The following is a 16,259-nucleotide window of genomic DNA, read 5'->3' on the forward strand; positions in this document are numbered from 1 at the left end:
GTGACTAAATCCAGCCACCACAAGGATGTGAGCAAGGTACTGCTGAAGCAGCGAGGGTTCTATGTCCGTCCTGTTCCTCCTGGGTGCCCCACTACTGTAGTTTCCAGCTCCCCTCGGTAGGTGGGAATATGTGCCTGGGGTCTGGTCGGTGGAATGTGGGTTGTAGAAACACATCACCACCAGGCCTGGCCCACTGAGATCTTCTGCACATTCTCCATGTTCTTGCCCGTTTCTGCCCTGTGAGCTGGACCAGAGGACCCAGTGGAAGACTCCACAGCCCTAGGAGCTGGCAGGGTCACTAGACTGAAGGAGTCTGTGTCCCTGAATGAATGAGGTAGGACAGAACTCCTGCCCCTGTCCTCACAGATCTGCACTAGATTGTGTCAGGAGAGAAATGAACCTTCATTATGCTAAGCCACTGAAATTTGGGGGTAGTCTATAATAGTAATGGGTCTACCTTGATTAAATCGATATCATCCTGAATTGTTAAAGTTAAAAGTAACAATTATTCCTAAGTATTCCTTACAAGCAATTCTGTCTAAAGCTATATTTTGTTAAACTTCACTAGCTGTATTACTATTTTCCCTTTTGGGTGACTTGGGCACTGGCACCCCTCGGATCCCACCTCGAGTCATGAAGGACTAGTCCAGCTGCTGGGATCACGGTGGGCAGAAAGCCCCCAGCTCTCAGCCCTTTTCAGGAAATGTCTTGGCAGAAAACAGCTGTCTTGCCCAGGGTCATGCCCCTCCTCAGGTGGCCTCATCCAAGACTAGTGGCATCCAATGACTGGTCACGGAGAAACCACAAATGCACAGCCCCCTCCCCCTAACTCAGGACCATCCCAACTGCACAGTCCCCACGGGGTAGTCTGAGGCCTTTCTTGGGACTCATCATGGCCCAGCTCCTCCCTCTGGACAATCCTGCTTCCTTTTCCTCCTTTTCATATCCTTTCCTTCCAGGGGTGTCAATCCCCAAAATTCTACACAATAAGCTCGTCACACACTAATCTTTATCTCAGAGCCACTTCCCTGTGATCCCAACCTGAGACAGGCACTGTATCCTCGATGCAATACCATGACACTGCCTCCAGGTAGGGCCCAAGTATCATATTTTCCAATCAAAAATAAAAATACACAAAATCACGATGGGATGGAAGCTCTAAAACTGAGACTCTCCACAAAAATTCAGAATGTATTATAGTGTTAGAAGACTAACTCCTTATACACACTATATGTAAAATAGACAATAAGGACCTACTGTATAGCACAGGGAACTCTACTCCATACTCTGTAATGGCCTATATGGGAAAAGAATATAAAAAAGAATGGATATCTGTATAACTGATTCACTTTGCTGTATACCAGAAACTAACACAGCATTGTAAATCAACTATACTCCAATAAAAATTTAAAAAATTAAAAATCAAAAATTTAAAGACTAACTCTTTGCAAGAAAATAAGAGCACATTTTGAAAGCCCCTCTAAGAAAAGGTGCTTTGAAATTGTCCTAAAGAAAATATTACCACCTTGCTTGTAATCAAGTAAAAAGTTAGTACATACATAGCAAAGAGCCACATAACAAAAATTACTGACGATCTATTATCCATCTGTACAGTTATCTGGTCTTATAATTAAAGCAGTTACCTCTTCAGTGCTTGTTACAACACAGTGCTAAGAGCTTTATGTGCACTCTCTCGTTGAACCCTTAACTAGTTCTGCAGGTGATAAAACTCAGGTTCACAGAGTAAATAAATTACCCAATGTCGCATAGCTGGGACTCAAAGTCAGGTCCCGCTTACTCTGAAGCCTCAGCTCTCTCGTAAGTCTTACATATTCTCGCGTACTGCATATATGTTCTGCATATTCAAGCTCTGAGAGAGCTTAAGAACTGCAACTGGTTCACTAAGTAATTTGCAGGGGGGACAGAGGGAAAGCAAAAGGCAGGTATCTGTGATTCCAAAATCTATGGTCTCTCCTCTCATCCCTCTACCGATGACAGGCAGAAGCCCTGCCTTCTAGGGGTACACAGCCTAGTGAATGCATTAGTGAAAGAACAATTCCAGGCACAATTTTGCCAGAAGGATAGCAGCACAAGCCTGTCCGGAGGCAATCAAAAGGTTCTTCTGCCCTCTTGTGGCTCAAGGAGACTGCTACATATCAAAGCTCCATTAAAAAGCTAAAATACCATATAAAGGCCCTTGGCAGTAGGACACAAAAGAGCAGGAGGCAACTGTGATTGGCTCAAAGGGAGCAGATTTAATAACTCAAAAAATCTGATCATGCTAACCACTGCTTGTAATAAGAAAGCTCATAATAACAGAATACTAGACTTCAGAGAACAACAAGGAAAAAGTATTTGGCGGGAATTCCCTGGCAGTCCAATGGTTAGGACTCTGCACTTTCACTGCTGAGGGCCGGGGTTCAATCCCTGGTTGGGGAACTAAGATCCCGCAAGCCGCGCATGGGCACAGCCAAAGTATTTTGCCATGATAATAAAGAATACAATTATAAGCTACATCCTTTCAGAACAATGATAAAAGTTTAAGACGTTCCAAGGATTCAGATCCTTGCTTTTCACACTTAATATATTTTAGAACTCTTTTCATATCAGCAAATTTACAGCCTCCTCATTCAGGTGCAGGGCACCCCTACTGGTGAACACGTAAGTTGCTTCCAAACTCCTGCTATTACAAAACTGATGCAAAAAGCAAATGAACAAAAAATGCTGCTGTGGATTATCTTGTGCACAGACCATCTTGCAAATGTTCCGAGTATACCTGTAGATGGATTCCTGGAAGTGGAAATGCTGGGTCAAAGGGCACATGCAAGCCTTAGCACTACTTCCTTTTTGAAACTCCTTCCTCTGACTTTCCTTCCTATCTCTCTGGCTGCTCCTTCTAGGGCTCTTCCCATATTTTTTTTTTTTTTTTTTTTTTGGCCAAGCCACATGGCATGCGGGATCCTAGTTCCCCGACCAGGGATCGAACCCATGCCCCCTGCAGTGGAAGGGCAGAGTCTTAACCACTAGACACCAGGGAAGTCCTTCCCATGCTTCCTTAAAAGTGTAAGAAACATTGGTTATTCAGGGTGACTTTACAAGAAGTGACCATCTACCGCTCACCCCTTAGATGCTGGTACCCCAGGATTTGGTCCTTTGTCTCTTTTATCCTACATACTCTCCTAGCTATCAGTTTCCTTCCCTGAAGGCAGCCAACGTTATCATTACTGGGTTTTATGCTTCCAGAGTTATTTTCTACATATTTACGTGAATCTATAGGTAATATATGTGCCTGTGTATGTATAAATATGAATATATATGCACAAGCCTTCCCCCTTGCTATAGAAATATATTTTATATTTGTATATAAATGGTAGGATTTGTAACCTGAATTGAAGCAATTTAAGGGGATGCTGCCAAGCAGCAACTTTCCCAGGAGAAAACTGTGGTGCCAAACATTTTTCCACCTATAGTTATCTGCCAGACATGTGGAATGAATCCACAGGAGAAGGTAAGATTAGAAGTACTGTCTCCCACTCTAGCCTACTGTTTCAAAAGTTCTTACAAAGTAGCCACAAATTAATTCAAGGGCTAGAGAAAGGATAGAGCACAGAGGCCAGTAAACAAAAATCGGAGTCTTTGGCAGCTGTGGTTACTAACCTATAAAAAGCTTTGTTTGATTTTTTTTTTAATGAAAGTTTTCTAACCGCACAAAAGTGGAGAGAAGACTATTATGAGCCCCATCCTACAGATTAAACAATTAAACATTTTGCTACTGGCTTCCTGGTTTTGTTCTCTCCCTTCCCAGCCCTCCCTCGCCCCTCTTTATTTCTCCTTCTCTCTTTTTCAGCTGTATTATTTTATTTTATTTATTTATTTTTTAATTTTTTTTTTTTTTTTTTGCGGTACGCGGGCCTCTCACTGTTGTGGCCTCTCCCGCTGCGGAGTACAGGCTCTGGACGCGCAGGCTCAGCGGCCATGGCCCACAGGCCCAGCCGCTCCGCGGCACGCGGGATCCTCCCGGACCGGGGCACGAACCCGTGTCCCCTGCATCGGCAGGCGGATTCTCAACCACCCAGCTGTATTATTGTAAAACAAACATCTGACATCATGCTGTTCAATCCCTAAATATGTCTAGACATAATCATAAAACCCAAAAACATTTCCTTACATGACCACAATGTCATCACACCTAACAAAGTTAATTTCTTAATATCATCAAATGCTCAGTCCACATTCATAGTTCCACAATTATTTCAAAAAACCTTTTTACACTTGGCTACTTAGGTTTTGAGGGAACTGTACAGCTAAAGAAATTCCAAGCCCAGCCTGCAATAGCCTGTGATTATCAAATCTTAAAAGAATTCCCAGGCTCCCAAACCCTCACCAACAGGAAATGAACTGCTAAAGCTATACAGCTCCCTGGAAGGGCATTCCTTCCACTGCCCACCCTGATGTGGCCTTGACATACGATGGGTAAGGAAGAACCACCCTATACCCTTCAGCTATCATCCTCCTATCCCCGAGTCCTAATCAGCCACGAATCTATTTTCTATCTCTGTAGGTTTGCCTATTTTGGACATTTCACACAATATGTGGTCCTTTGTGACTGGTTTCTTTTACTTAGCATATTTCAAGGTTCATTCATGTTGCTAGGATCTATAAGTACCTCATTCCCTTTCACTGGTGAATAATATTCCATTGTACAGACAAACCACATTTTGTTTACCTATTCGCCAGTTGATGGGTACTTTGGTTGTTTCTACTTTTTGGCTATTACGAATGATGCTGCTATGGATGTTTGTGTACGAGTTTTAATGTGCACATATGTTTTCATTTCTCTTGAGTTTATGCCTAGGAGTGGAACTGCTGGGTTAAATGGTAACTCTAAGTTTAACTTTTTAAGGAACTGCCAGACTGTTTTCCAAAGTCGCTACAGCATTTTATATTATCACCGGCAGTGCATAAGGGTTCCAAGTTCTCCACAGCATCACCAACACTTATTATCTGTCGTTTTGATTATAGCCATCCTCATGGGTGTTAAGCAGTATCTCGTGGTTTTGATTTACATTTCCCTAGTGACTAATGACGTTGTACGTCTCTCCATGTGCTTACTGGTCACTTATATATCATCTCTGGAGAAATGCCTATTTGGATATTTTGCCCATTTTAAAAATTGGATTATTTGTCTTTTTATTATTGAGCTATAAGAGTTTTCCCCACCTTTTCCATTGAGAATAAAAGGTTCCTAACCACCTAGGAAAGTACTGATTATTCTTCTATAGTAAGAAGTAACCACCATAACTAGTTTTAAACCCATCCAAATCAATCAGTGATAGCTTCACACCATAATAGAAGCTTTTGAAAGCCAGACAACAGCACCTTCAATTCAATGACTATACTTTTTTTTAAAATTTATTTTATTTATTTATATTTGGCTGTGTTGGGTCTTCGTTGTGGTGCACGGGCTTCTCATTGCAGTGGCTTCTCTTGTTGCGGAGCACGGGCTCTAGGCGCGTGGGCTTCAGTAGTTGTGGCATGCAGGCTCAGTAGTTGTGGCTCGCGGGCTCTAGAGCACAGGCTCAGTAGTTGTGGCGCACGGGCTTAGTTGCTCCGCGGCATGTGGGATCTTCCCGGACCAGGGATTGAACCCGTGTCCCCTGCATTGGCAGGTGGATTCTTAACCCCTGGGCTACCAGGGAAGTCAATGACCATACTTCTGAAAGTCACCCTATCAATGAGTCTTGCTCAGATAACTGTGAACCCACAGCTAAAGGTCAACCAATCCCTAAATACTCTTCCTTCTGAAAGTCCACCAATCCCTGAACTCCACTCTTCTGAAGACTCCAGAATAAACAGTAGTTGTTAAACTTTTGGTATCAGGCCCTTTTTACACTCTTAAAACTCACTGAGGGCTCCAAAGAGTGTTACTGGATATAGGTTAATAATTATATTAGTATTTAATATATTGGAAATTAAGGAATTTTAAAATACGAATTCATTTAAAATTAATAATAAACCCATTAAATATTACCATACAATATAATAATTATACAATATAAGTCTATGAAGAAGCAACTATTTTCAAAGCAAGTAGTAGGAAAAGAGTGGCATCGTTTTACATTTTTGCAAATCTCTTTAATTTACAACTTAATAAGAGAAATTTGGATTCTCACCAGTTTCTGAAACTGGTTTTTTTTGTTTGTTTTTACTCCGTGTGGGAGTGAAAAATACGACTGCTAGTACAGTTTGGTGCCACTGCTTTGATTTGTGCAAAGGTTTGAACAGTTTTACCCACCATCACTTTATAGTATTAGTGCAAATGTCAACACACTGCAATGGGCAATCAATATCTTATTATTAATATGAAAATACTCTTGACCAAACTTTGAAAAACACTGCTACAAAAGAGCTCTCTGCTTTTTTCAGAGAGATGACATTTTAGAAGCACGACTCTCCTTGCTTAAATTACCAACTATTCAACCTTTTGTTTCAGATATTAAGTGTTGGCCTCTTTCCTCAAAATTACTTTTTTGTTTGACTTTCCTGCCTTCTTTTTTTTTCTTATTACATTTTTCCTTTCGTTAGTTTTTAAGTTATGCACTCTATGTGTGCAGTAGTTAACCCGGAAATCTTACCTGAATATTTAACTCTGAATTTATCAATATATTTAACCCTCTTACCAAACAACACAAGAAGCTCTTGTTTAACTCTTAACAATTTCCTCTCAATTTATATGTTATTATTGACTAGTAGTATGGCTCCATCCCTTTGTTTTTATAATGCCAAATACTGGACAATACTGCCATTCAAAATATATATATGTAGCCAATATTTACTTAAATTTACCCACATGTTTATCATTCTCTTTGCTCACCATTCCTTCCTGCAGCTTCCTTCTGAAATCATTTTCTTTGTTCTGAAGTTTATATTTTGTAAGTGCTTTTATCTGTTGGTAGTTAACTTTCTTCAGTGTTTGTCTCATTCCTGAAAAATGGTTTCACTGCATATGCAGGTTCTAAGTTGACAGTTTTCTTCAAATAAAATGGTCCACTGTCTTCTGGCTTTTATTGCTACTCTTGAGAAGTGAACTATCAGTCCAACTGTTATTCCTCTGAAGGTAATCAGTCTTTCCTTCTCTAGCTATTTTTTAAAACAGTTATTACTGAGGTATAATTAGCATACAATAAACTGTCCATAGGTAAAGTGTACAATTTGATGCACTTTGACATATATCTGCGAAATCATCACAATTAAGATAATGAAATCTATCAAGCCCAAAAGTTACCTCATGCCCCTTTAAATCCACCTGTCACCCTACCCCATTCCATGCTACCCAGATCTGCTTTTTGTCACTATAACCAAGTTTGCCTTTTATAAATGGAATCATATTTTATGTACTCATTTGTGTCTGGCTTCTTTCACTCAGCACAATTATTTGCAGATTCATCCATGTTTTTTGTGTATTAACAGTTAATTGCCTTTTTATAACTATGGGAGGTGACGAATGTTAACTAAACTTACTATGGTAAACATTTTGCAATATATACATATATCAAATCATCATGCTGTACACTTGAAACCAATACAATGTTATATGTCAATTATATCTCAATAAAACTGGAAAATAGTCCATTCCATTTTAATAGTGAGTAGTCTTCCATTGTGTAGGTATACCACAATTTATCCATTTACCTATCTTTGAGTTATTTCTAGTTTTTGGTTATTATAAGTAAAGCTGCAATGTACATTCATGTACAAGTCTTTATATGAACATATGGTTGACCTCTCTTGGAGTGGAATGGCTGAGGTATGATAAGGTGAATGTTTAATTTTTTTTTAAAGTGCCAAACTGTTTTTCAAAGTGGTTGTATCATTTTATATTCCCACCAGTAGCGTTTAAATGTTACAGTTGTTCCACATCCTGGACAACACCTGATATGGTCCATCTTTTTAATTTTAGCCATTCTAAAGAGTTTAGAATAATATCTTATTGTGGTTTTGTTTTCCATTTTCTCATAATGACTAATGATGTTGAGTATCTTTTCATGTACTTACTTGCCATCTGCATATCTACTTTGGTAAAGTGTCTATTCATATCTCTGCCCACTTTTAACTGGCTCTTTGTCTTATTACTACATTGTAAGAGTTCTTTATAAATTCAAAATACAAGTTCTTTGCTGTACACATGTTTTGCAAAGTTTTCTCCCAGTCTGTGGCTTGCCTTTAAATTTTTGTGGTGTTTTTCGAAAAGCAAAACTTTTTACCTTTGATGAAGTCCAATTTATTAATTTTTAGTGAGTTTTTTTTGCCCTAAAGAAATCTTTACCAAACTCAAGATTCTCTCGTATATTTTGTTCTATGAGTTTTATAGTCTTAGCACTTCCATTTAGTGTATGACCCACTTCAAGTTAATTTTGTATATGCTAAGAAATGAGAATTGAGATTTGTTTCTTTATCCATTTATTGACAAGATTATCCTTTTTTCACTGAATTGCCTTAGCAGCTTTATCAAACATCAGTTGGCCATAATCTGTGGATCTATTTCTGGACTGTTTTCTGTTTCATTGATATAATGTCCATCTTAATACTAGTACCACTCTATCTTGATTATTGCAGCTTTATAGTAAGTTTTGAAAGCAGGTAATATAAACCCTCCAACTTTGTTTTTTGTTGTTTTTTTTTTTTGCGGTTCTTAGGCCTCTCACTGTTGTGGCCTCTCCCGCTGCGGAGCACAGGCTCCGGACGCGCAGGCTCAGCGGCCATGGCTCACGGGCCCAGCCGCTCCGCGGCATGCGGGATCTTCCCGGCATGAACCCGTGTCCCCTGCATCATCAGGCGGACCCTCAACCACTGCGCCACCAGGGAAGCCCCACTTTGTTATTTTTTAAAAGTGTTTCAATTATTCTAGATTCTCTGTATTTCTATATAAATTTTAGAATCAGCTGTCAATTTCTACCCCTCCCCACCCCCCAAAATAAAACAACCCACCAAGCCTTCTGGGAGTTTGACTGGGAATCCACTGACTCTTTTTTTTTTTTTTTTTTTCTCCTTGGCCACACTGTGTGGCTTGTGGGATATCTTAGTTCCCAGACCAGGGACTGAACCCACACCTCGGTAGTGAGAGCATGGAGTCCTAACCACTAGACCGCCCTGGAATTCCCAGGAATCCACTGAATCTCAAAACAAATTGGGAATAATCATGTCTTCCGATGCATGAACATGGTATATCTCTATTTCAATATTCTTTCATTTCTCACAGCAATATCTTGTGGTTTTCAAGGTACATAACGGCCATTCTGCTTCCTAGAAGGCCTTCTTCCTTACGCTCAGGTAGACCATCCTCCTAACTATCATGAAATGTATACGCATACAGAAAAATTACCCAACCATACCAAGCGAACTGCAAGGAACCCTGTGGAAAATAATAGAAATCAAGTCATAATTTTTATTCCCCCTTTTCCCCATTTCCTTCCACTTACAAAGGCAACCATTCTATTGTTTTATATGTGTATATGTTTATTTTCTTTTAGTATATGTTTTATGTGCATTTACTTTTTCTTACCAACTTTATCTAGGAGTAATTTAAAATAAATTGCTTCAATTTAAAGTACGCAATTTGGGACCTCCCTGGTAGTACAGTGGTTAAGAATCCACCTGACAATGCAGGGGACGCGGGTTGGATCCCTGGTCTGGGAAGATCCCACATGCCGCGGAGCAACTAAGCGTGTGTGCCACAGCTACTGAGCCTGTGCTCTAGAGCCCACGAGCCACAACTACTGAGCCCGTGCGCCTAGAGCCTGTGCTCTGCAACAAGAGAGGCCACCACAATGAGAAGCCCACGCACTGCAACGAAGAGTAGCCCCCACTCGGCGCAACTAGAGAAAACCCAAACGAAGACCCAGTGCAACCAAAAATAAATAAAAAAATAAAATAAAATAAAAAATTTTAAAAATAAACTATACAATTTGAAGAGTTTTGGCAGTTATATACATTCATGAAACCACCACCACAATCAAGACACAGAACATTTCTATCAATCTCAAGAATTCCTTGTGCCCTTTTGCAATCCATCACTCCCTTCACTTTTCACCCCAGTTGAGTACTGATCTGCTTTTAGTTACCAATGATTAGTTTGCATTTTATATAAATGGAACCATACAATATGTACTCTTTTGTGTCTGGTTTCTTTTGCTCAGATATGAGTTTGACATTCATCTATGATGTGTGAATCAAGTTTGTTTTTTCACTGCTGAACAGTACATCATGGTGTGGATATACCACATTTTGTTTATCCATTCACCTGTTGATAGACATTTGGGTTGTTTCCAGTTTGGGGATCCTGGGAATAAAGCTGCTATGAGCATTTATGTAGAAGTCTTTAAGCGGTCATGTGTTTTTATTTTTCTTGAATAAATACTTAAGAGTGAAATGACTGTCATTTGGCAGGTGCATAACTTTTTAAGAGACTGCCAAAGTGGTTGCACCACCTTACAGTCACAACAGCAACATATGAGAATGCCAATTGTTTCATTATTCTTGCCAATGGTTTGTTATAATTTCTTTAAAAACTCGAGTGATTCTAATAGGTATGTAGTGTTATCTCATTGTGATTTTAATTAGTATCTCCATGATGAATAACAGTATTGAGAATCTTTTCATGTGTTTATTGGCCATTCGTATCTCTTCTTTTGTAAAGTGTCTCTTTAAATCTTTTGCCCATTTCTGATTAGGCTATTTACCCTCTTATCATTAACTTATAAAAATTGTATATATATTTCAGATACAAATATATATAACTATTGAGTATTTTATAATTGAATATTGTATTAAATATTAAACAAGTATTAAATATTCTTTCCCCTTCTGTGGCTTGCTTTTTTATTTTATTAGTTTTTTTTAAAGAACAAACATTTTAAATTTTGGTAAAGTTTATCAAATTTTAATTTTATAGTTCATGCTTTTTGTACCCATTTTAATGCTTTTTGTATCTTAAGAAATCTTTGTATACCTTTTTAATTTATATAACTGGCATTGTGTTATCCTGTTTCATTTTTGACTCAAACTATGTTTTTAAGTTCCATCCATGTTGTTTTATGTATATATGATCTGTTACTTATAACAGCTGCATATCATTTCAAGTATAAATACCCAATTTTTACCTATTCACCCCCACCCCAGGACAGAAATGCATTCATCCTCCAGTCCCCTGAGCCCACAAATGATGAATATCTCTGATAAGTTCCATGGAATATAAACAAAGGAGCAGATTTGCTGAGCTAAAGGATGTGCATATACTTCAGTTGATTAATTATTTCTAAACTGAGCTCCAGAATGGCTTTACCAGTCTACTGTCCCAACAGCAAAGGATACTGGTTACTATATTCTCACATTCCTGCCAACATATGACATTATCCAGCTTCTAAGAGGTATTATAAAGTGATATCTTGTTTTAATTTTAATGTTTCTCAAAGCCCATCAGTCTGAATATCTATTCTATATATGAATTTCTCATTCTGTAAATTCCTTGTTCCAATTCTTTGCCCATTTTCTACTGGGATTGCTAGCTTTTTCTTCTTGATTTTCAGGAGTTCCTTGTATATTCTAGATATCAACCCTTGCAAATTTTAAACATTGAAAACTTCTTCTCCCAGTATAATATCTGTACATTAAATTTGTCTACAATGTCTTTAATAGCATGAAAATTCTTAATTTTTACTTAGACAAATTCATCAATTTTTTTTGTTTTATGAGTTGTGCTTTTAAGGTTTTGTTTAGTCCTTCCCCTAGACATCTAAGTCACAAAGAGAATCTCTCATTTCTCCTATTAAGTTTCATTTTACCATTCTCATTTAAGTCTTTAGTTCATCTAAAGTCTACGTTTGTACATGGAGTTAGGTATGGATCCAGCTTTCTTTAACTCAGTATGTCCCTTCTCCTTTGATCTGCGGTGTCACTTTTATGCTCTATTAAATTCCTGTATGCATGGGTTTGAGCTACTTTTTTTAACTGGTCACTTTTTCTGTTCTAGCATCAACACTACTATTTCTAATAGTATGGCTTTAAGAAGGTCTTAATACCTGGGAGGGCAAGTCCCTCCTCTTCACAGAGATAAATAAAGCTAGCCCATAATTTGGGTATAAGTAGGTACAGATTTCTGTAATGAGCTATGGTTTTCTGAAGGTGGCTAGACTAGATTCACACACACACACACACACACACACACACACACACACACACACACATACACTCTTAGTTAGCCCTTCTAACCCAGGGCACTTGTGAATTCTGAGACAACTGTGTATAGGAAAGAACTGGCTTACTAGAGGCCCAGCTGGGGGAATCCCTTCGGAAACAGCCACTCATTAGAAACAGGAAGAGCTTTCATCAAGCCAGAGGCAGAAACACACTGATGAAAGTCAGCAATCTAGAAGAGAGTGGCTGTAATGTGTTTAGAACATGAGATCAGCAAGGGTGGCAAAAGAAGTAGACAGCAACAGAGAGGGAAGAGAGAGCTATTCGCATCCCTCCCATTGTCACATACACTCTTAGAGCAAGTAGTGATTCTCGAAGTATGATCTATGGTCTACTAACAGGTTCTTCTGGTCTACAAACTGATCCAAATATGTACTCCTTTCTTTGTGATACATGGAATTTCACACACTTTCATTTTTATTTATAATTAGGCCTTACCTAGTTATTAGAAACTCACAAAGTAAATAACTGAGTTATAAAAATGTGGTATAAGTAAAACCAAAATTAACATTTTACTGGAGTTTACTATAAACTCTAAATCAGTATTCCCTTAGGAAACAGGGACACCATGCAATATTCAACTATACTGCACAGCTATTACCACTCGGAATTCCTATAATTATCTGCAATACACCCTATTATGGGCATACCTCATTTCATTGCTGCATTTTGCTGATATTGTGGTTTTTACAAATCGAAGGTTTGTGGCAACCCTGCATCAGCAAGCAAGTCTATCAGAAACATTTTTCCAACAGCATTTGCTCACTTCATGGGTCTATGTCACATTTTAGTAATTCTTGTAATATTTCAAACTTTTTTTTCATTTTTATTATATTTGTTATAGTGATCTGTGATAAGTGATCTTTGATGTTACTATTGTAATTGTTTTGGGGTGTCACAAACCGTGCCCATATAAGATAGTGAACTTAATGGACAAATGTTGTGTGTATTTTGACTGCTCCACCGACCAGCAGGTCCCCCATCTTTCTCCCTCTCCTCGGGCTTCCCTGAGACACAACGGTATTGAAATTAGGCCAATTAATAACCCAACTCTGGCCTCTAAGTGTTCAAGTGAAAGGAAGAGTCTCTCAGCTTAAATCAAAAGGCAGAAATGGTTAAGCTTAGTAAGTAAGGCATATCGAAAGCCAAGACAGGCCAAAAGCTAGGCCTCTTGCACCAAACAGCCAAGCTGTGGATGCAAAAAGTTCTTTGGAGGAGGAAGAAATTAAAGTGCTACTCCAGGGAACACACAGAATGATAAGAAAGCCAAACAGCCTTACTACTGATATGGAGAAAGTTTTAGTGGTCTGGATAGACGATCACACCAGCCACGTTATCTTAAGCAAAAACCTAACCCAGAGCAAGGCCCTAAATCTCCTGAATTCTGTGAAGGCTGAGAGAGGTGAGGAAGCTGCAGTAGAGAAGTCTGAGGATAGCAGAGGCTGGTTCAAGAGGTTTAAGGAAAGAAGCCATCCCCATAACACAAAACCGCAAGGTGAAGCGGGAAGTGCTGATGTAGAAGCTGCTACGAGTTATCTACCAGCTCTGGATAATTAATGAAGGTGTCACACTAAACAGTAGCTTTCCAGTGTAGGTGGAACGGCTTTACATTGGAAGAAGATGCCATCTAGGACTTTCATGGCTAGAGACCAGAAGGCAATGCCTGGTTTCAAAACTTCAAAAGACAGGCTGGCTCTCTTATTAGGGGCTAATGCATCTGGCCACTCTGTGTTGAAACCAATGCTCATTTACCATCCCGAAAATCCTAGGGCCCTTAAGAATTATGCTAAATATTACTCTGCCTGTGCTCTATAAATGGAACAGAGCCTGGATGACAGCACATCTGTTTATAACATGGTTTACTAAATATTTTAAGCCCACGGTTGAGACCTATGGCTCAGAAAAAAAGATTCCCTTCAATATTACATAAACTTAGTTGATAAAGTAGCAGTAGGGTTTGAGAGGATTGACTCCAATTTGGAAAGAAACTCTACCTTGGGTAAAAGGCTATCAAACAGCACTGCATGCTACAGAGAAATTGCAGACCACATGGTGTCTTATTTTAAGAAACTGTTGAGGTCCTGAACCAAGATGGTGGAGTAGAAGGCCGTGCTCTCACTCCCTCTTGTGAGAACACCAGAATCACAACTAGCTGCTGGACAATCATCAACAGGAAGACACTGGAATTCACCAAACAAGATACCCCACATCCAAAGACAAAGGAGAAGCCACAATGAGATGGCAGGAGAGGCACAATCACAGGAAAATCAGATCCCATAACTGCTGGGTGGGTGACTCACAGACTGGAGAACACTTATACCACAGAAGTCCACCCACTGGAGTGAAGGTTCTGAGCCCCACGTCAGGTTTCCCAACCTGGGGGTCCAGCAACAGGAGAAGGAATTCCTAGAGAATCAGACTTTGAAGCCTAGTGGGATTTGATTGCAGGACTTTGACACGACTGGGGGAAACAGAGACTCCACTCTTACAGGGCACACACAAAGGAGTGTGCTCATCAGGACCCAGGGGAAGGAGCAGTGACCCCAAGGGAGACTGAACCAGACCTACCTGCTAGTGTTGAAGGGTCTCCTGCAGAGGCTGGGGGGGGGGGGTTCTGGCTCACCGTGGGGACAAGGACACTGGCAACAGAAGTTCTGGGAAGTACTCCTTGGTGTGAGCCCTCCCAGAGTCTGCCATTAGCCCCACCAAAGAGCCCAGGTAGGCTCCAGTGCTGGGTTGCCTCAGGCCAACCAACCAACAGGGAGGGAACCCAGCCCCACCCATCAGCAGACAAGTGGATTAAAGTTTTACTGAGCTCTGTGCACCAGAGCAACAGTCAGCTCTACCCACCACCAGTCCTTCCCATTAGGAAACTTGCACAATCCTCTTAGATAGCCTCATCCACCAGAGGGCAGACAGCAGAGGCAAGAAGAACTACAATCCTGCAGCCTGTGAAAGGAAAACCACATTCACAGAAAGACAGAAAAGATGAAAAGGCAGAGGGCTATGTACCAGATGAAGGAACAAGATAAAACCCCAGAAAAACAACTAAATGAAGTGGAGATAGGCAACCTTCCAGAAAAAAATTCAGAATAATGATAGTGACGATGATCCAGGACCTCGGAAAAAGAATGGAGGCAAAGATCGAGAATATGCAGGAAATGTTTAACGAACACCTGGAGGAATTAAAGAACAAACAAACAGAGACGAACAATACAAAAACTGAAATGAAAACTACACTAAAAGGAATCAATAGCAGAATAACTGAGGCAGAGGAACAGATAAGTGACCTGGAAGACAGAATGGTGGAATTCACTGCTGCAGAACAGAATAAAGAAAAAAGAATGAAAAGAAATGAAGGCAGCCTAAGAGACCTCTGGGACAACATTAAGTGCAACAACATCCGCATTATAGGGGTCCCAGAAGGAGAAGAGAAAGAGAAAGGACCTGAGAAAATATTTGAAGAGATTATAGTCGAATACTTCCCTAACATGGGAAAGGAAATAGCCACCCAAGTCCAGGAAGCGCAGAGAGTCCCATACAGGATAAACCCAAGGAGAAACACGCTGAGACACATAGTAATCAAACTGGCAAAAATTAAAGACAAAGAAAAATTATTGAAAGCAGCAAGGGAAAAACGACAAATAACATACAAGGGAACTCGCATAAGGTTAACAGCTGACTTCTCAGCAGAAACTCTACAAGCCAGAAGGGAGTGGCATGATACACTTAAAGTGATGAAAGGGAAGAATCGACCACCAAGATTACTCTACCCAGCAAGGATCTCATTCAGATTCAGTGGAGAAATCAAAAGCTTTACAGACAAGTAAAAGCTAAAAGAATTCAGCACCACCAAACCAGCTCTATAACAAATGCTAAAGGAACTTCTCTAAGTGGGAAACACAAGAGAAGAAAAGGACATACAAAAACAAACCAAAAACAATTACGAAAATGGTCATAGGAACATACATATCAATAACTACCTTAAAGGTGAACAGATTAAATGC

General features: G+C 39.7%; 1 protein-coding gene across 7 annotated transcripts in view; it reads right to left on the reverse strand.

Moving 5' to 3' along the window:
* The window catches only part of ST3GAL3 (ST3 beta-galactoside alpha-2,3-sialyltransferase 3), a 236,812-nt gene that overhangs the window by 165,718 nt on the left and 54,835 nt on the right, over positions 1–16,259 (reverse strand). The window lies entirely within an intron of this gene.

The sequence above is a fragment of the Tursiops truncatus genome, chromosome 1 (genome assembly GCF_011762595.2).
Source record: "Tursiops truncatus isolate mTurTru1 chromosome 1, mTurTru1.mat.Y, whole genome shotgun sequence".
Taxonomy (NCBI): domain Eukaryota; kingdom Metazoa; phylum Chordata; class Mammalia; order Artiodactyla; family Delphinidae; genus Tursiops; species Tursiops truncatus.